Here is a 26,581-nt window from a genome sequence, read left to right on the forward strand (position 1 = left end):
TTGGCGAAGATATGATCAAGACTTTAAGTAAATACGTCTCTACCTTTACCGCGCTTGACAAAGCGAATCAAAATATGAAAAGAGTTTTCAACAACTACGACCTTTTTGGCAGGGCTGGAAGAAGAGGCCAATCTTCCGGCCGTTTCAACCGAAGGCCATACTCCAGGTCCAGGGGTTACGGTGGAAGAGGCTACCAACCCTCAAACATTCCTCAATTCTACCCCCCCAAGAGGGAGAGGGTTTTGCTCAAGAAATTTCAGAGGAAGAGGAACATCCAGCGACTTCAAACCTCAAAGTGAGTACTACTATTCCACCCAACCCCCCTTCCCCCTCTCAAATAGTAGGAGGGAGATTAAAATAGTTTGCTCACAACTGGAGTCTAATTACCCAAGACCCTTGGGTCCTGAGTACAGTGAGTGGGTTTATGATAGACTTTATAGACACCCCGACTCAATTTTCACTACCGAAAAGCATTCCCCTGACCTTAGACCTAGAAAAAATTATAGATGAAGAGATCTCCTCGATGCTTCTAAAAGGAGCGATAGTAGAAGTCCCTTTCCATTTGTTGAGATTTGTGAGCACACTTTTCTTAGTAGAGAAAAAAGACAAGGGTTGGAGACCTGTTATAAACTTAAGGGAACTCAACAAATTCCTTGTGTACAGACTCTTCAAGATGGAGGGAATCCATCTTTTGAGAGATCTACTTCTGGAAGAAGATTGGCTAGTCAAATTAGATCTAAAAGATGCTTATTTTACAATTCCGATGGCCAAATCCCATCAAACCTTTCTCCAATTTATCTGGAAGAATCATCTTTTTCAATTCCAAGCTCTTCCCTTCGGCCTCTCCTCAGCCCCCTGGTGTTTCACCAAGGTGATGAGGGCAGTCGCCTCATGTATACGGGAAAAGGGCATCCGCCTTATAATCTCCGCAGGCCATGCTCTCATTAATGGTAAAACAATAGGCAAAAACAACATTGTCTGTCGAGTCCTCAAAAGTATCAGACTTAGAAGACCTCCTAAACCTAGATACCAATTCCTTTGGCATGTCAATTCAATTCTTGACCTCTTCTCTAGTTGGCCCGACAATAACCTTTTGAATAGAAAGAACCTCTCAATCAAACTAGCCACTCTTCTTTGCTTAGTTTCTTGCCGTAGAGTTTCTGATGTTAAGGCACTTGATATTTCATATAGATCCTATGACATGTTTGGAGTCAATTTCGATTTGTACAGAAGAACAAAAACTATGTCTGACTCTATCTTTTACCCCAAATTTGACCTTTACCCAAAACTTTGTGTTGTTAACTGTATGAAAGAATATGACTATAGAATGAGTTCTCTCCGTCCTTCTGGCGTGAATCAATTACTCATCTCCTTCGTTAAACCTCACCTAGGTATTAGCTCTGCTTCTATCGCTAGATGGGTTAAAATCGTTATGAAACTAGCAGGTATTGATTTAAATATTTTTAAACCTCACTCTATCAGAGGCACTATGCCCAGTAAATCCTTCTACTCAGGTGGTAAGTTGAATGATATTCTTAGAGCTGCTGATTGGTCCAATTCTACTACTTTTGCTAAGCATTACTGCAAACCAATCTCTCATATGTCTGATGTTGTATTACATAGCTACCAACATGCATAATGGTAGCCTCCGGTCTTGTAATGAAATTGCGATTCTCCTATTACCATGACTAGAGAAACTAGATTTCATTAAAGACACGGAGGCTAACATTATCCCTCCCACCCTTCCCTGGGTGGTTGATTTAGTACTGTAATTATATTGTTATTTCATTGTTTCACACTTATACTGTTTTGATCAATGTCTATCTGCATAAATTATTTCTGATGTTCACTTTAAATGTTCACTTGTTTTCTCTTCCATAGTTTTATACTATCCTTTTCTTCATATAATTTTCTTTTCTTTGCAGATAATCCATCATAACTTCACGATCTTCATTTTTTGGAGGAGTTCCTTCTTCGTTTCTGGAGTTCTCTCTTCGTTTCTGTGATATCTTCTTGACTACCTAAAGAATTCTACCTGGAATCTATAGTTTTTTGGACTTATCCTTCTATATTCCACATTTTAAAAGAGGCTGATTGTTATGTCCTCACGACCGATGTTTCCTTGTTGTTCTATTCTGGAACCTCTCTTCTTTATGATGTATGCGGCTGCTTGGTGACGCATTAAAAGTAATATGCATAATGTTAGCCTCCGTGTCTTTAATGAAATCTAGATTCTCTAGTCATGGTAATAGGAGAATCGCAATTCCTTGTTTTTGTGACTTTTACTATTTTTTGTTTCTTTGGGTTCCTGCATTGGGAATGGCTAAATTACGTTCGCAAACAGCCTTTTTTTGTGATTCAAGATTTTTGCGAGCCCAATTTAGCTTGATGTATGTGCCTGATAGTCTAGAATATCAATGGTATAGATGCTTAGGCAACTTATAAAGGTCTTATGGACAAAATTAAATGCATGTGTTGGAATGTATCTGGGATTAACGTGGAGTAAGCAATAATTGGTTCAGGAAGAGATTGAATTGTACAGACCCCAATTGGTGGTGTTGACTGAGACAAGGATTGCTCTCTACTCAAGCAGCTGGAATATGATATAGTTGTCTGTACATCACAATCTGTTTCATTCAATGGGGTTGCTGTGCTCTCTGCAAAGAATTTTCAAGCCAAGTGTTAAGAACTACTGATGAATCTAGAGGGAGGTGGCCACTTGTACAACTATTCCTATACTCTTTAAAATGTGTTTTGTGTGTGGTTTATGAGCTGAATGCTGATGAGCTAGAAGAGTTAGATACGCAATCACTGGAACTGCTGGATTAGGCTGGGGAATTGATTGTAATGGGCAATTTTAACTGTGTACTTAGTTACAGCATAGACTCTACCAGTTGTAATGCTCTCCATGCAAGTTTGGAACTAGGGCTTTAATTTAAGATCTGATCCAGCTGCATGGGCAATGTGATGCATGTTGGACTCTCCATTTGACTGATCCCGGCTCCAGTCACCCGGCATAAGCACTATCAAAATGGTCTTGAAAATGGATGTATGTCCTAAGATTGTCTCAGATCATATCTCGATTCTACTTTTATTTTGTTTTATTGAGGCTAGGTCCAACTGTTCCAAGTTCTCATTCCCTTGCCACTTGTTGGCTAATGATACATAGGTCAGGGTTATTCAGGGACTTTCTTCTCATTAATAATGGCACTGCGGCAACTCCAATAATACGGGATTTAATGAACGCGTACATTTGAGGCATTACTTTCCAGTATGTAGTCAAGCAAAATAGAGCTTCCTCTGAAGAGGCTCACTCTCTTCGCCAAGCTATTCTACAAATTGAAATACTACATTCTTCCAAAACTACTCAAGGATTGGCAGATGAAGAGGTCATGTTTTTCAAATTATAAGAGAAGTGGTCTCCTCTAGGATGCAGGTTGAAAGATCAGGTAGCTGCTAGATACGTTAAACATAGAATGTTACAATATGAATATGGGGAGAGGTAGGCCAAGTTTTAGATCATCAGATATCAGATCAACGGACCAAGTGTACAATTCAGGCCTTCAAGGGTACGGATGGTAAGGTTTGCACTACTACCACTTTTACTTTGGAACAGTTCACCCAGTTTTACAAGGAGTTATATAGTCAGCCACAGGCAACAGATCAGGCTGAATGTGTGGAGTACATACAGCAGTGTGGGCTACCCCAACTCAGGGAAGATCATGTCGGCGCCATGCCATGAAATTGATGCCACATTTGCGGCATTTCCCTCTGGTAATATGGCTGGTGAGGATGCCATACCTTTGGAATTCTATAAGGTATTCAAGGACATAATAGCTGTTGAATTTCTAAAGGTAATTCAATATATCGATACATGAGGGGCTGGTCCAGACATGTAGAACACTACCAATATTGTAGTATTTCTAAAAAAGGATACGTCTGCAGAGGCCATACCGTCCCATCCCTCTGATTAATACAGATGCCAAATGATTTGCAAAAATCCCGGCTATGCATCTTGCCCTTGTGATTTTGACCTTAGCCTCCCCACAACAACATGGATTTGTCCAAGGTGGGGACATCACCAACCATACTAACACTGCAATTGTGGCTTTTGATGTTGCTGGAAAACTTAACACAAACCTAAGTACTATTCCACTGGATGCAGATAAGGCCTTTAATTGGGTGGCAGGGGACTGTATGTGAGCTACCCTGCGCACTTTCGGCATTGGTGTAAAATGTATCCAATTGACCCAGGCCCTATATAGGATCTCATGGGCTAGGGTAGCCCTGTCAGAGAGCTACTCAAGTCAATTTCAAATATGTTGAGTCACCCGACAGAGGTGCCTGCTTTCTCCCCTCCTTCTTGCCTTGCACATACAGCTCTATCTACAGTCACTCCTCAGGAATGCAGGCATCAAACCCCTGATTTTTAAAGGTAAACAACTTACATTGAATGCATACATGGACGATGTGGGGGTTTTCTCCACCAGCCCATTAATAGCGATCAGAATTGTGGTCAATGAGGCCTCCAGGTTTGTAAGTTCTCTGAGTACAAATGTAATCTATCGAAAGCTCAGGTCCTCTTGAATTTTAAGCCTGATTCTCCTACTCTTGTCGTATTTGTAATGCCGGTTTATGATGTCATTAAAGTATTTTGAGGTTTTTTAACATTATTAAACAGAATTTTTAACCTCTGTTAGCCCTAGTCATTTCCAAACTGAAATCCTGGAATAAGCTACCACTTACTATTGTTGGGCGAGTCAATATCATCAAGATGAATATTCTTCCTAAATGTCTTTATTTGTTTAAAGTGATTCCTTTGAAGGTCCCCGATTCTTTTCTTACGCGCTTTGAGGGCGCCATTGGATGCTTTATATGGGGTTACAGGCATGCAAGAAGAGCCATTCGTTTCATGAAACTCCCTTACAAGAAGAGGGGGCTTTTCCTCCTAGATCTTAAGCTTTACTTCTGGGCTGCACTTACTGGTCGTCCGCCCTGCCTACTAACCCCATATAATCCAGATCCATCATCTTTTGGCTATCAGCTTGCTTTAGGGGTGAGTTCAGGTTTCATTTTATCGGTAGGTGGATCCTAATTACTACAAAGGGTATGCTTTGAAGTATTAAGGGATATTATTCATAACTGGAAGGAGATCTGTTCTAAATATTCAATTACTTTTATAAAAAAAATACCCACCGCTCTGGGACAATCCTGCTTTTCCCAAAATTCAACTTGCAGGGCCTGCACAGGTTGCAGGGTTGTGATGATGGGTCAGCTTTATGACCTGAATGGCTGTAGGTCCTTCTCAGGAGTGAAAGATTCCTATGAGCTCCCATGCAATTTTTTTCAAGTGAGGAAGAGGTATGGCGCAGCGGCCAGGAAGGCTGACTCCGGGACATAGGGGATGACAGGTTGATCCTTGGCTCCAGCGGCAGCTTAGCCCAGAACCATGTGACTCTGGGCAGTAGTTTTTCACGACGGCCCCACCCTTAGGGGTAATTGTTTGCGCTTTATAAATACCGGATTATTATATCCGGTCAGGATGTGAATAAACCCTTGACATCAAGGCTCAGTGATATCGTTGTACTATTACAAATCAGGCATTATACCTTTGATTAAGATGTCTTATCAAGGACTTTGTCTCTGTTACGGACGATACAGTGTTATTAGCAACTAAGTGGAGCCGGCTGCTCTTATCTGAGATCTCAGTTTCAGCGATCCAGAGGGACTTAGAGATATTGGATTGTTCTGTATACTCTGTTAACTTAAAGTTACAGCAGTTGCACACCATATGATTTTTGTACTACACTCTGGATAAAATATCCAGATGGGGAATGAATGCTATTTCTGATAAGAATAGATGCTCCAAGTGCAAACTCCCAGCTGGTAATGTTGTACAAATATTTGCACTTTGCCCTGCACTACAAGAATTTTGGGCGGGGGTCTATGTCCTCAAACTTGGGACGTCAAGTTTTATTATCTACTAAAGAGAAAATGATGTACAAGGGAGGTATTCAGCGTTTAGTAATAATCATGCTGGTGTGTGCCTGACTTTGTATTGCAAGGTTATGGGTCTCTGTATTTGCCCCAAAGGCTGTTGAATAGTGTGCCCTCATCCATCAAATCTATGAGTCGGAGCTAGCTTTCGCTAAAGTTAGAGGTCCCCCCCCTGAAAAGTTTGAGAAGATCTGGAACAATCTCTGCTGGGACTTCCCTAATGCCAACTGTTATTAATTGTTTTATGTTTTTTTCTTGTCATTAGTTTATCTATTTCTTCAGTTCTAGATATTCTTTATATATTTTCTTTACCTATGTGTTCTTTTTCATTGTTTTGCCTTGATTTGTGTTGTGTATACTGTTTTATTATAATTGTGACTAACTCTGAATTGAAAAATATATTTTTTAAAACAAGTAATTTAAAATAGGCCAATCAAGTATATGCGTTTGCGTTTATTTAGTCTTTATTTCGATTATCAAATCATTAAAGACAACATACATCAATAAACTCATGTTATGGACCCTTAAATGTCATTACAAACTAATAATTGTAACAGCCCAATCATACGAATATTTTAAAATTAATAAAACCGATACACAAATTTCACATAAAACCATAAATTGATCCATCCGGCTGTGCATTCATATTTCCCATTCAGAAGGTAAAAAATGTGTAAAATCAATTACATAGAAACATTATTAAGATTGTCTTAAAAACTAACATGTATTTAAATGTAACTACAGTAACTTGATTATAAGCGAATTATCCCTTTGCATGTTGGCTACATTCCGAGGTTTGGCAATTTTGCTACGGATAGCCCACATCCAGCCTAAGAATTTCGCTAGGGCAATTATTATGGGCTCGCTTGTATCTGTACTTGAAATCCTTAGTGCCTCAGTACCTTCCCTGGTACCAAGGTTTAGACAGATTGGTTTGAGCCATCTGTATCGAGGGGCTTCATAGGCTGGGCAGACAAAGAGAACGTGTGCTATGGTTTCCCGCTGTGACAGACATGTGTTACATTTATCGTCATTCAGGGGTGCAGGTAAAAGTCTTTATTGGGAGTGAGCCCACCCTGTATTGATGGTACAATTTCCTGTCGAACAGGACCGTAATATAATCACAATACGGTTCATAACGGTACTCATGTTTCCTCTCAAGGAAATCCCTCGTCGGAGTTGGACCCGTGGCGGAAGAAAAACGTTTCTTCCTAACCATGTCCCAATAGGCTGTCTTAAACTCTTTCTTTGATGGGAGAGGGTTACCTTCAGGGTTTTGCCATATACCATTCATCCCCATGTCATTCAAGATGGTTTTAATCTTTGTCAGCCAAGAAATCTTACATGAGGTGTCAGCCTGCCTGATTTCTAACACTCCCCGGGCATACAAAGACAATTCAGGAGTAGCCCATAATCTTCTCCATAAAGCCACAGGTCTAAAACGAGCGATATCCTCTAGCTGGTTACAGCCCAAATCAATTGCTGCAGTCCTCTCTGGGTCTTTGATAGTATTAAGGTGTCGTCCGCAAACATTAACAATGGTATTTTCTGACCAGCTAAAGATGGAGCATCTGTTGGGTAGTTCGAATAGTATTTCACGACCCTGTTAATAAAAAGGGAGAACAGGGTCGGGGCACGAACACACCCCTGACATACCCCCTTGGCAATGGGAAACGTGTTTGTGACTTCCCCATTCGCACCACAGCGCTCCTGAGCGAAGTTTGAATTGTGCAGGGTGATTAAAACAGCCAACAATACAGGCAGCATCCCCATATCATAAAAGGTGCTCCACATTTTATCTCGGGGCACCAAATCAAATGCCAATTTTAAATCAATGAAGGCTGCAAATAGTGACCCGCCCCCTAAGATCACCACCCTCCAGTAGATGATCACAAACCTGAGAACCTGGTCGATAGTGCCTGTATGTGGCCGAAACCCAGCTTGCATGGATGATAAAATGCCTGTTTCATTCATCCATGTCTGGATTCTCCTTAATACCAACCTGGCAAAGATCTTTTGAATACAATCAATAAGGCTTATAGGCCTATAATTGCCAGGCTTCGATCGATCCCCTTTCTTATAGATTGGGAGGATCTCAGCTCCAGACCACGTCTCTGGGATGGGGGCTCCACTTGCTATAGCATTAGCTAGGGTCTGAATGTAACTCACCCACTTATCTCTATTGTACATAAACAGGTCCGCTAGAATGCAGTCCAGTCCAGGTGCCCTACCTTTCGGGATTAGTTTGAGGGCTTTTTCAACCTCTTGTATGGAGAAGTGCAAGGTAATGGTAGGATTAGGTTTTGGAAATTGGGCTATATAATCACTACTAACAGCAAACTGAGCCTCAAAATGGGAGATCCACGCTTCAGGTGCAACGTGATTAATGGGAAGTGGTTTCAATATACCATTACCCCATTTAACAAGGTACCAGAAATTAGCCATGTTTTTTTCTTGGCGAGCGCTAAGCAGATTTGACCAATGTTGGTCATCCCATTCCTGTTTCTATCCAGCCCTTGCCTCTCTAATCTCTTCCTTATTCCTTTATCTAATAGCTCTTGCTAATCTCCTGTATGCCTCTCTACATAATTTGTTATACCAAGGGCTGCCTTTGGACTTAACTTCCTTGCCAGTTTCTTTAGCTTCTTTACAAAAAAGGGGTTGCGTTTGGAGAACAAGTCATTGTCATTGTGGACCTGCAGAATAATTGAGTTAATGTCCTCATGAGTGTCACAATTTTGGATAGTCGCCAGGGAACTCTCAACCAATGCCTCCATCTGTCTTAGATGTCCTTCATTGGCTGCGACACTAACCCACTTGACTCTCCTGCAATCATTGGTGGACTCCACTTCTGCTACAGCTTTTACTATTTCCTGAGATTCATGATTGGGTAGGCCTGGGACCTGCATAATCAATACTAATGGGTTATGGTCACTTTCGAGCCAATCCTGAACTTCCATATCCTGTAAATACGACCATAATTCCAAGCTAATGAGAATATAATCAATCCTACTGCTTCTCGTGCCATTATTAAAGGTATGTACACCCTGCCTATCAGACGTGACCTCCCATTCACTGCCCTTAAACACCGTTCTAAGCACAGACCTTTCAGCTGAAGAGCCAGTTCAGTCCTTTTTTTAATGGGTGGTAGATCAAGCAGTGGAATGACCCATTGTGCATCCTCCTCGCTGCTCAGATTGCCATCTTCACAGTCAAGGGGCTCGAAAGTGCAATTAAAAGCCCCGACGATAATCATGCTACTACGTCCCCTATGCCTATCCCAAACCCCATCCAGTTTCGTGACTGTACTTGATTCTTTGCCTCCAGGTGACCCTCTAACATATACATTAATGAGCAGTATGTTTAAAACCTTGCCCATCCGCAGTCTTATGGCCGAAAGGTCCTCTCTATCGGTTTTAATTTCCTCTACTATGTATCCTACGTTCTGTTTAATCCAAATGGCTAAACCACCTTTTGGTCTACCCCTTTGTTCCTTCTGTGCCGGTTTAAAAAAATGTAAGAATCCTGGGTGACAGATTTGGTCAAGCGCCCAGGTTTCTTGAAAAGCCCAGACGTCATATTTATCAATAAATGTTGACCATTCGGAGGAGTGGGTTTTGGTGGAGAGACCAGCAATATTCCAACTTGCCAATAAAAAATTGGGTTGGCCGTGGCCTGGTAGTGACATTTTCGATACATCCGGGGAGTTAAAGTTAACAGTATGGTCAATTGCCCCTTGGATGATTTCATCATTAAACTCAGCTCAGTACAGTGCAGGAAGGCTGGGCGGTCCTCTTCTGCTACCCTTCTCGGGGTCACCCCTTCTTCTGCATTTCCCAACCTGCCTGAATTAATCTCCTCATACCCTACCTCTATACAACTGTTATTCCCACTTATGTTTAAAGTTCTAGTGGAATGATAGTAGAATACAATCCCATCCTTCGGGACACCCATGCGATTATGTGTGCCTTGAGATAGTGGATTGGTGCCAAGACCAAGTCAGTCTATATCTTCCAAAGAGTTCAACACCCCATAGTGGTTATATGTAGGGATTGAATAGCTTGGTGTTCAATGGGCTAATCGCACCAACCCCGCATTTGTGGTCCTTTGGTTTGTGATCGGTTGGTAAAAAAAGCCCAAGGGGAAGATGTTGATATCCCTCTCCTTGATTTGTTAATTGCCAGCCCTATCCAGAATGTGTTGGACCAACCCTGGGGACCCAAAACTTAACACCACGCAATCCCCTGGTAGAGATTTGGGTGTACTACCAATCCATAGTATCCTACGAACCATCTTAAAATTGGAAAATAGCTCAAGCTTGATGCCAGTTCTGGCTGTCAAGAAATGTAGTGCCCTATTCCTCAGTGAAGACCAGTGTTCCTGTGCCGCAGGCTGGATAGCTGGAACGTTAGCCAGAATCACCGTGTATGGTGTTGCATCTGGAGGCAGGTGCAGCGTGTTGTGGTTGTGTGGGATGAAGCTGGTACTCCTACTCAGAGGCACTCTGGTGCGCCCATCCCCTACGAGTGACGGGCAAAGGGAATTAGTACCGCTTTTGGTGTTGTTCGGGAGTTGGTTAGACCTAGTTGGCGCTGTAACTGGAGCTGGGCAAAACGGAGTGTCAGCACAGTCCCTGGTACATGTTCGATACTCATTCTGAGCGACCAATCCTTCTCCCTGTCCCTCCTTAGTATGGGTGTTGGTTATCTTGACACTGAATAAAGTCTGCTCTATTTTTGTCATCCTACCCTTTTTCTGGGTCAATTTATCTAGTAATGGGTTGATCAGGGCTGCAAGTTTATTACCAATCTGGGTGAGGAGACCATCCTCAGGCATACGGGTGGTTAAATCTGCCACAACGGGTGTGTTAGGGTTCGTATTTAAATTGTTGGGGGATGTGCTGTCGTTGGTGCTATCTACACTCCCATTTTCGCCCACCTCCCGTGCACTGGATTTGGATGCCAATTTTGTGTGCTTGGAGGGGTGCCCACAATTTCCTTTTTTTAGAGGGTGGAACCTCACATTGAGGCTGTCTCGTTCTATGGCTTCTTATATTTACCGTGGAAATGCAGGGGACTGGGGCTGATGATACCTTGCCCGTATCGGCAGTTTCAGGATTCATTGGGAGCAAAATGGGTGGAATTGTAGAGCTGCTCGATAGGGCTGTGCTATTAACGACAATGCTCTCTGGGGGGGTCGAAGACACAAGACTGACCAAAGGTTGCAGTGGCTCTAACGATAATCTGCATTCCGTATGCTGTATTTCATGTATCAAGGCAGATTCCGCCCTCAGGAGAAATGCATCCAATGTACCCATGACCCCAGGGCCCACTCTCCGCCTGTTCATGTTAAGTCGAGTTCAATAGTGAGCACAACAATGGATAGCACTACAGGTATGTACTGCGACTTGTGTTTGTTAGTGGGGTGACCCAGTCCAGTCTCTACCAGTCTCGGACGGCCTCAGACGGGCCCGCCCTTGGTCTGGGCTTCGTCCCGTGGGCATCCTGCGCCGCGGGTGGGGAGGCAGCACTTTAAGCATGATGGCCACGCCTCCCCCTCACTCGCGGCAGCTGTGGGTTGCCTGGTGCACCCTGGGAGCTGGAGTTCACACCCAGGCCTCCTCCCCTTGGCAGGTAGTCTGGAATTACTTTGTCCGCAGTAGCAGCAGTGAGCACAGCAAAGGTCTCCGACGCCGCTGGGGAGAGGCAGCGCTTTAAGCGCAATGGCCACGCCTCCCCCTCACTCGCAGCAGCTGGGGGTTGCCTGGTGCAACCTGGGAGCTGGAGTCCACACCCAGGGCGTTGGAACGCCGCGCGCTGGTTATGCTGCAGATTTGGCAGGGCAGATCCCAACAGGGCAGCGCAACGTCCTTCAGCAGCCCTCCTCCCCTTGGCAGGTTGTCAGGAATTACTTTGTCCGCAGTAGCAGCAGTGAACACAGCAAAGGTCTCCCATGCCACAGGGGAGAGGCAATACTTTAAGCGCGATGGCCACGCCTCCCCCTCACTCGCGGCAGCTGTGGGTTGTCTGGTGCACCCTGGGAGCTGGAGTCCACACCCTGGGCGTTGGAGCGCCGTGCGCCGGTTATGCGGCAGATTTGGCAGGGTAGATCCCAGAAGGGCAGCGCAACGTCCTTCCGCAGCCCTCCTCCCCTTGGCAGGTAGTCGGGAATTACTTTGTCTGTAGTAGCAGCAGTGAGCACAGCAAAGGTCTCCCATGCCGCGGGGGAAGAGGCAGTGCTTTAAGCGCGATGGCCACGCCTCCCCCTCACTCATGGCAGCTGTGGGTTGCCTGGTGCACCCTGCAGCAGTGAGCACAGCAAAGGTCTCCCAGGTATATGCTAATCAATCTATGTTTTAAAGAGAGTGCACAAGCAGAGGAGAGGTCCAGGTCTACAGCACTGTTTTTCCATATAGCACAGAAAAAGCAAAAGTCCTGACCTACAGTCAGGCATATATGAATAGGGGAATCTGTGTCTGGGCTATACCACTTCCTCACTAATTTGAAGGGTGTGAATTCTCCCAGTGAAGGTTATTTAAAGTTACTCATTTTAGTCTACATTAGACCTATATGTGTTTGCACACCTGCATCCTAGTTGCTGCTTTTCTTCTGTTTGATACTCGAAGAAAAAGTTGTTCATAGCCCAATACTTTAGTTTGTGTTATAATCAGAGTATTTACAAATTCACAAAGAGGAACACACTGACTAGCTCATGAATAATAATGGCCAGGAATCAGGTTTATGCCTAATTGAAGCAAAAATGACTGCTGGCAAATACTCCCTGGTATGGGAGAGAAGATCACTGTCTCAGGATTGGAATTTGCAATCGCACAGAAACTGTCATTCTCAGGAGCATCAAGAGCTAAATTAGACTGCTGTCTACCCTTGTAGATGCCCAAAGTCAATGTATCCGAAACTGGGATTGTACAGTATGTGAGCAGTTGATACCTAGTAATAACCGAGCATAGTCTGAACACCCTCCTCACCTTCCAGCTCAATTATGGCATACACTCATTTTTAATGTCATAAAGTTGCACTAATCAGCAAGACATCTATGGGCATATGTACAAAATATCCTAATAGCGATTTGCAAATTGCAACTCCATAGAAGTCACTTTTTGGGAATGGTATATATGTAACCGCTGATTCCACAAATAGCGATTCCTACGGATTCACATTTGCAGTTAGGAAATTGCAAAATAGGAAATCACAAATTAGAAAATGGAGCTTTCCGGATGCAGAATGATGATGTCATGCCAGGAAGTTTATAAATATTTAGTGGTCACAACCCAGAAGCTTAGGAAGGTGTTGGAAGTTAATAAATATGGGGTGATCACAACCCAAAAGCCTAGTAAGGTAATGCAAGTGCTCCTGCATCACTACTGCCCGTGAATCACATGTTCCCGGAGAACACTATGTCTACAGAAGATGGGTACAAGTACACAAGGAGCAGAAAGAGGAATATACAATTCTCACAAAAGAAGCTGGAGCTCCTGACAGAAGAATTTGTGTCCCATATGGACCAACTGTTTGGGATGTCTCCTTCATAGTACCAGAAAGCCAAAATATAAAAATCTAGACTAGCATGTTGGAGAAGGTGAACTCCCTAGGAGTCACCCCGAGGACCATCCTAGAGATACTCAAATGCTGGTGTGACCTGAGGTCTCGCATGAAGGAGAAGGTGGCCAGCATGATGGCTGAGGGTCATGGAATAGATGGTGGACCATCAAAACTCCCTCTTACCACTCCCATGGAGACACTCATCGAAGGGACCCTGGAACCAGAGAGTGTGGCAGGAGTGTCTGACATTGATACCTACAATCTAGCAGCTGCCAGCCAGGATAAGTCATCTTCCCTTTACTTACCTAACATACCATAATGTTAGCAAATCCATATATCATACATTCAAGCATGAATAAATCCATTGAGATGCTTCCCTTTCCTGTGCAGAGACAGATGCTCAGGAAGTGCCTGGCAAGGTTTGATTAGTTAAACCATTCCATCAACCGATTGGCAGTAGCTACAAAAACACTAGCAAGGCAGTCTGTGATTTTCCAGACTGACATGGTTTACTACTTACAGGACATTGCACATGGGATAGTGCTAGTGACTACAGCCTTAAAGAATGTATACACCCACAACCTCTGTATCCTTAACATTCTGCCCCCACCTGAGAGAGAAGTGGGCTTTAGCCTCAGTGGCACATGCATTCAGGAATCCTGCAGTTCCAGGCGTTCACAGTGGCACACTTTTGGGACCAACAGGTCAACAGTCCCATGGCCCAGTGTTGCTGACAAGGCACCTAACCCCAGAGGCCAAAAGAAGTGAACTACTGAACACTTGGAGGAATGAGTCACCTTTGTTTTGTTTGGCATAACATACCTTGCTGATTATTTTTAAAAATGTTACATCCACAAGGATATAGTTGATCTTTGAGTGATTTTTTTTTGTCATAAACTGAATAAAAGGTGGTTTCTCAGTTATGCGCCAAGCATTACCATCAGCTGTGTTTTCTCATTATTATATTTTTTAATTACTCTTATCTCAGAAATGGATGTTTGTGATCTCTGTGCATTGTGCTCGCCCCTCTGATCGTGTGTACGCTTCTGCTGCACCTGTAGTGGGGGCAATTCTTCATCAGGCTCTACGGAGATGTCATGCAGACCCTTCTTCATTGCAATATTGTGCAGTATGACACATGCAGCGATGATCTTCCAGCATGTCCAGTACTGTCCCACAGGTCTTGTGGAGGTAGCAAAACCGGGACTTCAGGATCCCAAAGCTTCTCTCTATTATTGAACGCATTGTCCTGTGTTCCTGTGTGCCCTGTTGTACTGTCTTTCACTTCTTGTCCTTGGAGTCAGGTATGGTGTGAGTTTCCAGGGATACAAGGCATATGCACTGTCACAATAAGAGCATGAGAAGGGAAATCACTAGGTCACCTTACACACATCCCCCCGGCCATGGTATTCATTGAGTCTGTGATTCTCTTACCTAGTAGGAAATCATCACCAAATTCACCCTGTGACAGTTCAATTTGTATTCCACTGTGGTGGAACATAAATGAGTTGTGGGTGGTAACTGGGAAGCTGGCCACAAGGTCTGTTTTGATACAGGAGGCATAACACATTACCTGCACATTAGGTGAATGTCAGCTTTTCCTGTTCTTGTATATCTATTCAATTTCTGAGGGGGGACATATGGCAATATCTGCCGATCAGCACAGCCAATGACATTGGGGAACTGTGCTACCCTGTAGAACATCGATTTGGTTTGTTCCAATAATTGGGGTGTATTGGGTAAAGATAAATATTGGTTGGCTTTACTAACTATAAATTCTTATCCTCCTTGCCAGAAGGTACAAAGTGGATTGACTTTGACAGATTGTGGGTGCCTTTTTATATTTTGTACCTGGTTTCGACCTGATCTAAATTTCTTAAATGGCCATGTTGCGACTAGTCTCAATTAGGAAAACCGTTGTTCATGTGGTTAGCTAGCCACAAATGGGAAATCCCTTTTAACGATATCGTATTTTGCAATTTCTGAAATGCAATATTCAGTATGTAGAAATCACAGTTTGAACCACCGCAAAGGCCTTTTGTACATTCCAAAATGGCATTTTGCATTTCCTAAGGGTACCAAAATTGCAAATCGCCCATTAGGAAATGCAAATACTCTCAATCTTACTCTTTTATTATATTTCTCCTGTCTGAAAAGTAACAGGCTGATATGAGAAAGTGTAGTATTATTTGGGCTGGATACGGTAGTCCTCCACAAGTAATAATTTCACTCTTCTTTTTAATCCAAAAATGGTTTCAATAAGTTAAACATGAGCTCAATCCCTGGTAGCTATGGCACGGAGCAAGCATAATTAACTTAAGAAAATGAGTTAAGCATCTCGAAGTATCAAATTAGTTAGAAAGTTGAAAACACAATAAATAAACATTTTTTTTTAAAGAGAACCATTTAATTAACAAAATGACACCAAATTGTCACAAATATAATAAGTGGAATTGAAAATATGATTTTTTAAAGTGTTACATAAAAATAGCACCAAAATGTTTTAAGAGCCACCCATTGTCATCTGGTGGCACTTGAATGGGGTTGACATGCAATTTAAGGTAGATCACAAGGGCATGTGGGCCAGATACAGAAAACAGCTGCTATCTAGTTGGAGGTTTTCCAATTTGACATGTCACTGAAGTTGAAGTCATAAATCTTAAGCAGGATGTAGCCAAGAAGTGCTTTTGGCCGTAAAGCTCAAAGCACAAGAAATACAAAACTTGCACCCAAAGAAGGTCTCTCGTTAGACAGATACTTTTGACACCTTCACTCAAGGATGATTTCCATATCAGACTTAGTTACTTTATGCTAGCATGGGCTCCTCTGACAGGGAAAGGCGTCAAGCTGCAGCCAAACAGGGCTTGACGAGGCTGGATACCTTTTCCATGATTTCCAGCTGAAACAGATTTGCTTCTGTGAAAAAGCTCTGTGCAGGACCAATCTGAATCTTAGGCCCAGTGGCAACTCAACTTCCTTGGATTGACTTGTCAGGTTGGTCCCCATCCTCCAGAGATTTTTGCAGCAAAAATGTTCCTAAGTCCCATGTTTTTCAGGCTACACAGTCAAGGGGCACATATCACAGGAACTCTACTCCGGTGGACAATACTCACTCCAGCAGAAGCCAAAAGGGAGCAAGGTAGGTCCAGTTGGAACTGGTCAGCTGGGCTCTTCAGGAAATAGGGCTTCTTGTGGAACTAATTTGTATGAGGTCAGCCAACCGATATTTAAAGTCCATTTTTTGACCTGGGTACAAATGGAGCAATTTGAGCCCTTCAGATCTCCTCACAGGACTCTACAGCAGGTGCAGCACTTCTTTTATCTTCCACAGGTCTAGTAGTGTTCTGAAGGAGGTACCCAAGGGTGCCATATGTATACCTGGCACTAGCTTAGTTTGTGGGTGACATAAACTCCTGCAACATCCATGACCAATAAGGAAAGAAATCCCAGGGGTCAACTTCTCACATTTGCAGCAGTTCCTGCTTGCCTTACCGAAACAATCCCACAGTGCATCTCTTTACCTAATTTCACATGGCAGAACCATTCTCCCTCAGTGCAGACTCTGTGTGCCTATTCAAGAGGTGTGTCCTTGGAAGTGCCTGCTTGACTGGGGCAACCAAAAAGAAGCCTGTCCAGATGTCGGCTCACATGTCTGTGACAAGGTAGGCCTCTTATAAGTTACTCAAGTTCCTTGGCACAGCCCAGATGACCATTCTGCCAGAGACAAAGAGACACCTCCCCACACCCAAGAGGTGATGTCATTTTATGATTTTACAGGCTGAAGAAGAGTGAAGCACAAGTGAAGTACTGCTGCAGCATTTTTCTACTCAAAAAAAGGAGAGGTAAGTGTCCATGGAGGACAGTCATCATGCCTTCCCCAGACGATAATTGAACAACAATAAAGGAGAGCGCCCACCTAATATACCATGTTCCTCACTCACATCATCAAGTTCTTAGTGCAAATGCTTGTCGTTTTACAGGACCCTAATACACACAAAATGTGTGTGCCAATCTTCATCATCTGGTCCTCATCCAATGGTCTAATACACCTGATGGGCTCAACCCTAACTCATCACAATCAGGATGGAGAGCTCTTGCTGTTTTTATGTTGGTATCCTATAGTACATTTGAAATAGTCTTAAAGGCCTCTTACACTCCTTTACTTTCAAAGCTCTTTGGATTATATTAAAAGCAAAAAAGACATGGTTGGAGAGAATTACTTTACCTGGTTCTATAGAAGGAGACATGTTTCAGCCAGCTTTTTCAAATGCTCATTTAATTAATCCAGCTTTCTTTAGAACCAGATGGATCCCTAAACCAATTCTGTCTAAACTTGTTTATGAATTCCTCATTCAGTATTGCACAAGACACTCATGCTCACAAATTCACAATCCAACTCCCTTGGTTTTTTCTCCTTGCTGGTGGCATGGAAAATACCCGGAATCCCTATCTGATAAGCAGAAGAAACATTACAGATATTTCATTAGTCATTGGTGATGTGTTTTGAGTACACCCAACTGCGCTACACTGCACACAATATATACTGCGCTTCAAGAACATCTTGTATGTCATAGTCATGCCAGATTATTATATCTTCACCATCACGTGTGTATCTGGCTCCAGTGCAGTCTGCCTGATATTGCACCTCGGTCTGGTGTACCATGACCATTGCCTATTATTAGCTCTTTACTTTTTCTTTGTGCTTTTTCCACCTAAATCTTTCAAAAAATCATATCTTGAGTTTCCCTCATTGGATTTTAGTCATTTTAGTGTCATTTTGGTTATTACATTTCTATCACATTAGTATATATTGGATTAATATTGGGTTGTGTTTTCAACTTTTTATCTGTTTTGATACTTCTAAATACTCTACACATTTTTGTAAAATTAAGCCTGTCTGCCTCAAGTGACAAAATATCTAGAATGGGAGGGAGTAATAACCAAGGAAGCACCATTGTGCGACAGCAACACACTATAACAGTAGGGCATATAACACTGGTTCCTCAGGTGGGACCCCATAGGGAAAAAGGGAGATATATGCGGAAATGGGGCTTTCATTCCTACAGGACACACTCGAAAAGAGGAGAAGTGAGGGAATGCCTGAGGCTAGCGGTCATATGCTGAAAAACGAATCTTACTCTATATGTGGGAGAAAGGGAGCTAGCTGAAAAACATTAAGGTATTTGTTGTCCTAGGATCAACAGTTGTAAAAAGGAGCACTTCCTGGAGATGGGAGCGAGTGACTTGCAGAACATACGTTAGTAGGCAGAGGCTATGGACTGGTTCATGCTCACAAGGAAACAGGTCTGTGAAAGTTGAGGATGCCCATTGAAAAAGACAAACATTTGAAAACAGTTTAGTGGAATTTATCTGAGGATGTAGAGCATGAGATGTGGTTTTTGAATCCAGGTCAAGAAGAGACATGATACTCAAAGTAGGTTGAAGGTGGTCATTCTCCCTCAACTAATGAATAGCTGCCAGAGGCTTAATGTGTGTTAATGCAGGTGATGTGTTGCTCCTTCCATGAAAAACACAACAATAAAATGTTTGTTTAAAAAAAGCCTGTCATCTCTGTGCCATAGCTACTTGGCATAGAGCTTAGGCTTAAATTACCGAAACCTATGACTGGACCTAAGACTATAGAGAATGCATTACTTGAGGTGGATTCCCATCCACCCCAATTAATAAACCGCTTTCGCTCATCATTAGAAATTATTTTAAAGAAAAAACATGCATGTCTCCAAACTGAGTAATAATTTTAGCTCATGTCTTGATACCCCTTCTCTCAAATTGCTCTAAAACAGCAAAACAAAGCAACCAGCAAATCACAAAAACAATGAATTAATATCTTTGTACTTCTACCAATACAACTATGGAAAATATGACAGATAGCCATTCCCTGAAGAACCAGCAACAAAACAGCTCTAATTGGTCTTTCAGGGCATGTCTGTGATCCCACAAGATTAAAACCTTAATGGTTACTTCCCAAGTGACCAAAGAATTAGATTTAAATTTGCCAGCTTGGTGCAAGCTTCTTGTGTCGACTATTGGTTTAGATCCGTCTCTGGTTTAGCTCAATTCCCACTTCCAATTTTCCTCAAGGAGATCTTTGAAGTCCTTTCCAGAGTGGATTCGAGAAATAACGAAAGGTGTCATGTTTATCACGGTAGGCCCTACAAATAGTTGTTGCTTTTGTGTCCTCATGTTTGCTGCCACCCCATGCTCAGCATATGGAAATCCATATAATCCCTATTTGAATAAGAAGGAGGTAATATGGGCCAGACTCTAATCCCAGCACCATTCTCTTTGTAAATGTGCTCATGCCCTGGCTGGGAGCAGCACTACAGGCTTCATGGTGTTCATCCACGAATGCTGTCTTCAGGCTTCCCTTGTAAACGAGGTCCAATGGCAAAGGGCGTAGGGCATTTGGTACCCCCCCCACTCTTTGGGCTTATGATATTGTGTAATTGGAAATGCTCGCTGGCATTACGTACCTTTGTGTGTGGTAACAATGGCCAGGAGCTTTTAGAAGGACTGATTGGCTTGAGACTGTCAGAACTTCAAACTATAAGCTGGAGACCCACTCCAGCTCATGACACATTTTCCTTAGCAGCAGACCTGTCTGAATCCCACTGCCGGTGCTTGCAGAATATGAAGCAGCGTGCTATCTCCTCATGACTCATCAAGGAAGTGCTATGCTGACATGCACTCGTGCTGCTGTTGACCTTGCAACAGTAACAGTAGCCAAATTGCCCAAGAAATCAAGGAATGCACCCAGAGTGCTTAGAAGACATCTTTAGCACTCATCAGAAATCAAATGATGGCTGCCTTAATAATCTACTGTTACAAAATGCATTTGAGTGGAGTGGGGAGTGTCCCTGAAATAACAATTTCTCCCTGCACCACTTTGTATGCCTTCATCCTGCTCATTAGCAAGAGTAAGAAGGACCTACATGGTCCAGTCTGTATCCTTTATCATATAAGTGAAGCAGAGGTGGCAGGCTGACCTCTCCATCACTAGAACTGCCCTCCACCTGGGGCGTGAGACATTAACTTTGAACCATTATGTACCCCAAGGGGAATAAAAAGCAACAGGCAACCTATTTATAACCCTTTAAATTGGCTATGATGCTTATGTTTGTGGATATAATTGTACAAGTATGCAATAGAATGTCTCTGTACTATCCACAGCATTCTACCATGTTAACGTCACCCAGACATGGTCTTGATGCAAAGATAGCCAAGACTACTTAACGTGTACCGAAGGGGATGCAAAGATAGCACTGTGGTGTGTACCTACCCAATGAAAATTAAATAGAGAAACCTGCATAAACGGAGTGCATCTTGCAAGCCAGCAGCAATAATGATAGCTTGTTTTTCATAATCGCGTTTCTACCTCTTCTAAGCACTGCAATTATCTCTCTACTTCTGACCAATAGGTGTGAGGCTCACATCTGTTGAACAAGTTCACCTCCTTCCATGCACTCAATGTTTGAAGTCAGGGCCACTGAAAAATTAGATTTAGCCATCATGGATTTTTACGTTTGATTGTTTTTAGCCACTCTTGAGACGTAATACATTTTGTGTTGCATACTTAAAATGTCTACACTCAGTAGGCTATTGTGCCTGACAGCTTCATAATGTTAACTGGTAAACTTTCAACTGTTGATTACAGAAAATTTGAATTTATAGCAATTATGTTTAGGTAGTGCAAAGCACCCTGTGATGTTGATGTACTGGGCAGTATGAAATAAAAACATAAAATACTTATTTACAACAGGGGCAAACACATAATTCATGTTTACATGACAGACACAGTTCTCATTTCTTCAATAATTTCAAGAGATCACGGCAAGCATGATGCCTCTCTGTTTATAGTGTGTTATTTTGATTCCTAAAACACGAACCAGCGAAACATGTATCTATTACATGGGCAGGCTTCTCCGTCAGAACAGAAGAGCATTGCCCAGTGGTGGCCGGCATGGATCAGGGGTGGGGCGAGGAGGGAGGAAAGGTGAGGGTTTAAAAAATAAAGAAACAATCGTAATTTATCGCTCCATCCTTCCTCCATCTCTCATCCACGTCCCGCCGTAACAGGAAGCACACAGTCTCCCCTAAGCCAATCACAATACTGCAATACAGTGTTTTGATTGGTCTGAGCACTGTGGTTCAGCTCTCAGCCAGAGAATGGAAGCCTGGGAATGTTCTCCACACAGGCTGTAATGCAGCCTGGGTGGAGAACATGCAAAGTGCGCATGATTGTTTGGTCGGCCCCAGACCTTTTCAAAGAGATTATACTATCCTCCACTGCCAAAAACATGTAAATAACCCTCTCCACTCTACTTCATCAGAGGTACGGTACCCAAGAAATAAATCAATACGTTTTTTCTGGTCTACATTGTTGTAGTTCATGCTGGTAACATCTGTTACCAGTGTGAGGAGATATCTGATGATGAAGCATGTTACCGTTTAGTGGTGCAGAATTACCATCCTTAAGAGAAATAATCTCTCCTGATTAACAAACCCAAATTACTACACCTCTCTTGTGTTGCTCGTTGGGTTGGTTTGAGTATGCATTGTGGGGATGTACCATTTTGGCTTTGCATTCTCCCCTCTCCTCCTCCTATGTAATTAGTGAAAATTGGGATTAGTCTTGAGCTCTTACATTAAACAGTAATTGTTTTAGAAAATGAGTCCTGACAATTTTATATTAATTCTTTTTAAGTACGAGCTGTTGGCTGTTCCAGAACAGCAAAACATGAAAAAATAGCAGGGAGTTTTTTAGAAGAAAGGTGGAAACCCTGTGAGTGCCATAATTTATTTCCAGTGGATGCATTGGGTTCACCGCTCTTCCCATGAAGTATTTTGTGTGTGTTGAGTATGTGTCAAGTTGAACTGGTAGTTTGTTCTTTTTAGTCTAAATTTAACATGTTCTGGGAAGTTCTTTGTATTTCAGCAGTGAGAGCTAAGTGCTCTTTTGTTTTCCCACTTCTTTGACATATCTCAAACATGCACACACCCAAGTAATTATTTGCAAGGATGCTTTTGCCTTCTACGTAGCACAGAGTATTTCAGAAGGAAGATTTTAGACAGTTAACATAGAGGTTGTCTAAGTGGAAGGCTGCTGCCCAGGTTTTCTCTCAAATACTGGAGGACATCTCTGAGGCAAGATGTGTTACTGAGACACTATCAGCGGGAGAGGATAATGGAGCAGAATCAGGAAGAAATGTATCAGTCGGCAGAGTTCTATCTGATAATGACTTATCTTCCAATGATTTTGTGGAACATGGTCATGACAGTCATGATGTTCGTTCAGAAGCACAATTTGTGCAGCAGAGAGACAGTAGCAGGGTAGCCCAATCCGGAGTGTAGGCAATTATGATGCCAAGCACAGACAAAATGCTCTCTTGTCTCCCCTCAAATTTAGTTCCCCAATTCACTGCACACACTGGATGTAAAGTCGATACTGTAAATGTAATGCCTATTGACTACGTCCATCTTTCTGAATTTTGAGTTCCTTGATGTAAATGTGCACCAAATAAATGTGCATACCAAAGAGTTTCTTAAGCCATTTGAGGACCTCCATCAAGGGCACCCTGTTGGATTCGCACTTCACTTGGAGAGTTGAAGAAATTTCTACGCCTAATGCTCAACATAGCCGTAATGTACAAATAAACAATGCAGTCCCATCAGTCGACTTGCATTGTAGAGGCAACAGACAGCTTCACCCCTGACAGTCACCACAAAGGACTGGCGTGTACTGGGAATATTGGTTTGTTGTAATAGGGTTTTATTTTGTCTTTCCTATTCTTTTTTTCTCCTTTTCTCATATCAATCTTGCGATAGCAATGCATTATTCAAGTTCATACCAGACTGGCATTGCAGACATGGTGGAAGCTACAGAAACCTTGTCGTCAATTTGGTTCACCATGTTACATATATACTAGAAAGTGTGTGAAGCTTTTCATGTTTCCCATTAATTAGAAGCTTAGATGGTGAGTGTCTCTGATGCACCGGAGACTGTAGAATTTTATTTGGTATAAATACTGCTTTAAAGCTGTAATGCCTATATAACGCAAAGCAATGACTGTCAGCTAAAACATACCATATATGTTGAATTGTATAACCTATGGAAATTGTATCTATACATAACAAAAATGCAAATAAAGAAATAGAAATAAATAAAAAATGGGAGGAGATAGGTGTTTGGGCCCCTATTTACAGGATTTTGGTATAGGGCAGCACAGCAAGTCACTTTGCTGCACTGCCCTACATCAAAATGAAAGGGCAGGAATGCACCGTATTTATGCAATACAGTGCATTCCTGTCCTTTCTCCCTGCTCTGGAGCCGTTTCAGCAGCCTAGCGCCAATGTACACACCAATGCACAATGGTGCAAGGATGCCTCCATTGCTGGCAGGGCAGTTTTTTTTGCATGAAGGGGCACATTCCTGTACAGAAAAAATCCTCAGATGCATTATCCTCTTTTATGTGTGCTGCAGAATGCAGCACATATAGAAAGTGGAAAAAACTAGGCGAAATAAAGATATTTCTCCTTGTTAAAACTCACCTAGGGAAGCAGAAGGATTTGGAGCTTCCCCAGGTTTACATGATTTTGTAAATCTGGGGCAGCGTCAAAATCCATTGGTGTTGCATGGAAACCCTACTGCAATACCCATGGAACGCATCCCGAGCAAGGCAATGCAGTGATATGCGCTGCATCAACTTACTCAAGATTTGTGATGCAACACTTAGCCATGCAGGGTGGCTTTGTGTGGTCTCATAAATATGGTTCAGGGCCCTGGGTCATGCATTTACCACTTTATGTAGCATATGCACTATTTCTGCAGCATTGCCCAGGAACATAATGATGTTGTTTCATGTTGTGGAACATTTGTCTGGCATACCCCTGAAAAGAATATAGTAGTTGATGAGTGCTTGATTCTGTTAAAAAGGATGAATGCTGTTCAGGCAGTACATATCAGGCAAAAGAGAACATTATGGCATCAAGATGTACATGGTGTACGAAAGCTCTTCTGGTTGTATATACAGTGTGATTGCATCTACAAGGAACGATTCCTCTGTAAATCCGCAGGTTGCCTTTCCTCATTAGGGATCATTGCAAAAATTGCATGACAGCCTTTCCAATCCCTCCTTCATAAAGGTAATAACTTTATGTGGAAAACTTGAACACAGGTGTCGAGCTGTTAACTGACTGGAACAAATCTGGCACTGTGGCTTGTAAGATGTTGCTGCCAAGAAGTCCCACAGGAGCTTGATTGTAAGAAGCTTCAAAAACCTGAGGGCACAGTATTGTATTCAAGCTTCTCAAAGTCACATTTTCAGATAGACAGGATGTATTTGTGCTTATTGCAACCCATGATGAAAGCACATCTCCTGTAACACTTTGGTATCATTTGGTAGAAGTAACCAACTGTGTTCTTATTTATAACAATTACAATAGCAGAGTGGATGAGAATGACCGTACTTCAGCTATATAATGAGAGTTGTAAAACTGACACATGGTATAACAAGTTTTTTACCCACCTGATACAATTGGCAACATGCAATATATATGTTGTTTACTGTCAGACCACTGTCTTTCCTTGACTTTCACCTGACAGTCATTTTAGTTTTACTGTTGCAGAAGCAGGAACCTCTACTTCTGCTTTGAAACCATGTTCTTGCATCAGATACAGACTCAACCATGTTGTTAATGCTGTGTTTGCTCTAAGCAAGGACAGAAGTATTAGAGTTCCTATAACTATTCCCTGTGCCTGTTTCTGCAAGGCCTAAGATTTCCAACTTTCCTCACCTTCAACTAGGGGACGGTGAAACTTTTGGAGTTCCTTGGAGTTACATAAAAACTCTGGGAGAATCCACGAAGTTCCGTAAACAGGCGGAATTAGGCACATCTTGCTGCTCATGCTGATTTTTAGCGCCAGGAGCTCGGGCGTTTCTTAAAAATCAGTGCAAACTGCATGACGATGCAGACCAGAGGGTGCTTCTTCTCAAGTTGATTTTGCTGCCACATGAGTAGATTTGCTACTCGAGTGCCAACTTTCTGACCACAAACGATTACAACCGCCCGAGTTGTGGAAGTTTCATTGGGTGCCCTTTTATTGACCAAAAATTGCGATAGGGGATGCCAAATCTTACTTGCACGCACCAATTTACCATTGGTGAGCTGCTCACAAGATAAAACTCAGCCACGCGTCACTTGGCTGAATAGGGCCATAACTTCGCTTGACAATCATGATGCAGAGTGGTCAAAACTCTGTGAACTCCACCGGTGGAGCGGAATTTATTGTCTAACCCTACTTTCAACCATCCAAAAATAAAGTTTGGGGAAATTTGATGAAGTGAAGCTGTCATACTGATACAGATGTACCTTCCAATGGCTACGCATGGGCATACACCTTGTATTGGCCACTACTTGACTAGGTAAGCATTCTTTCAAATTCTTCCCCTTCATTTGGAATACCTGTACAATTTGATCTTGCTTATGATCTGTTTGCCACCTTCATTCATTGTCAGAACATGGCTGATGTTCTGTTTGCCATGTTACAATTATGTTATTGTCACAGCACTGCACATTACAGTGGACATAACATATGCCATTTTGTTAAAGAGTGCAACAAAACGTAAAGCTCTTCGTAGTATTGGAATTTCTCTTTATGGACCTTAGAAAAGGTGTTTATGTTAGTTTCAAGAATAGGTATGCTCACACTTTATGAAGGTGGAGTATTACGTGGTGATGCTGGTTATGCTACATCATGCAATACTGTCACAAACCCCAAAGATGGTCCTTGAATTTACACTAATACATTCTTAGCTCAGTCCTGGTAGTTTTGCAAAGAGTAGTTAGGCTTTCCTAAAGGAACACGTTTAAGCATGTCAGAGTAGCAACCAGGATGATAAGCAATTGACACGACTCAACAGAAATCCAAAACATTTTATGAAAATAGAGTGTATTTTTATCGTAATTTAGTCACCAAAATTAATGGAATAACATACATATAACCG

The sequence above is a fragment of the Triturus cristatus genome, chromosome 4_1 (assembly GCF_964204655.1).
Source record: "Triturus cristatus chromosome 4_1, aTriCri1.1, whole genome shotgun sequence".
NCBI classification, from domain to species: Eukaryota; Metazoa; Chordata; class Amphibia; order Caudata; family Salamandridae; genus Triturus; species Triturus cristatus.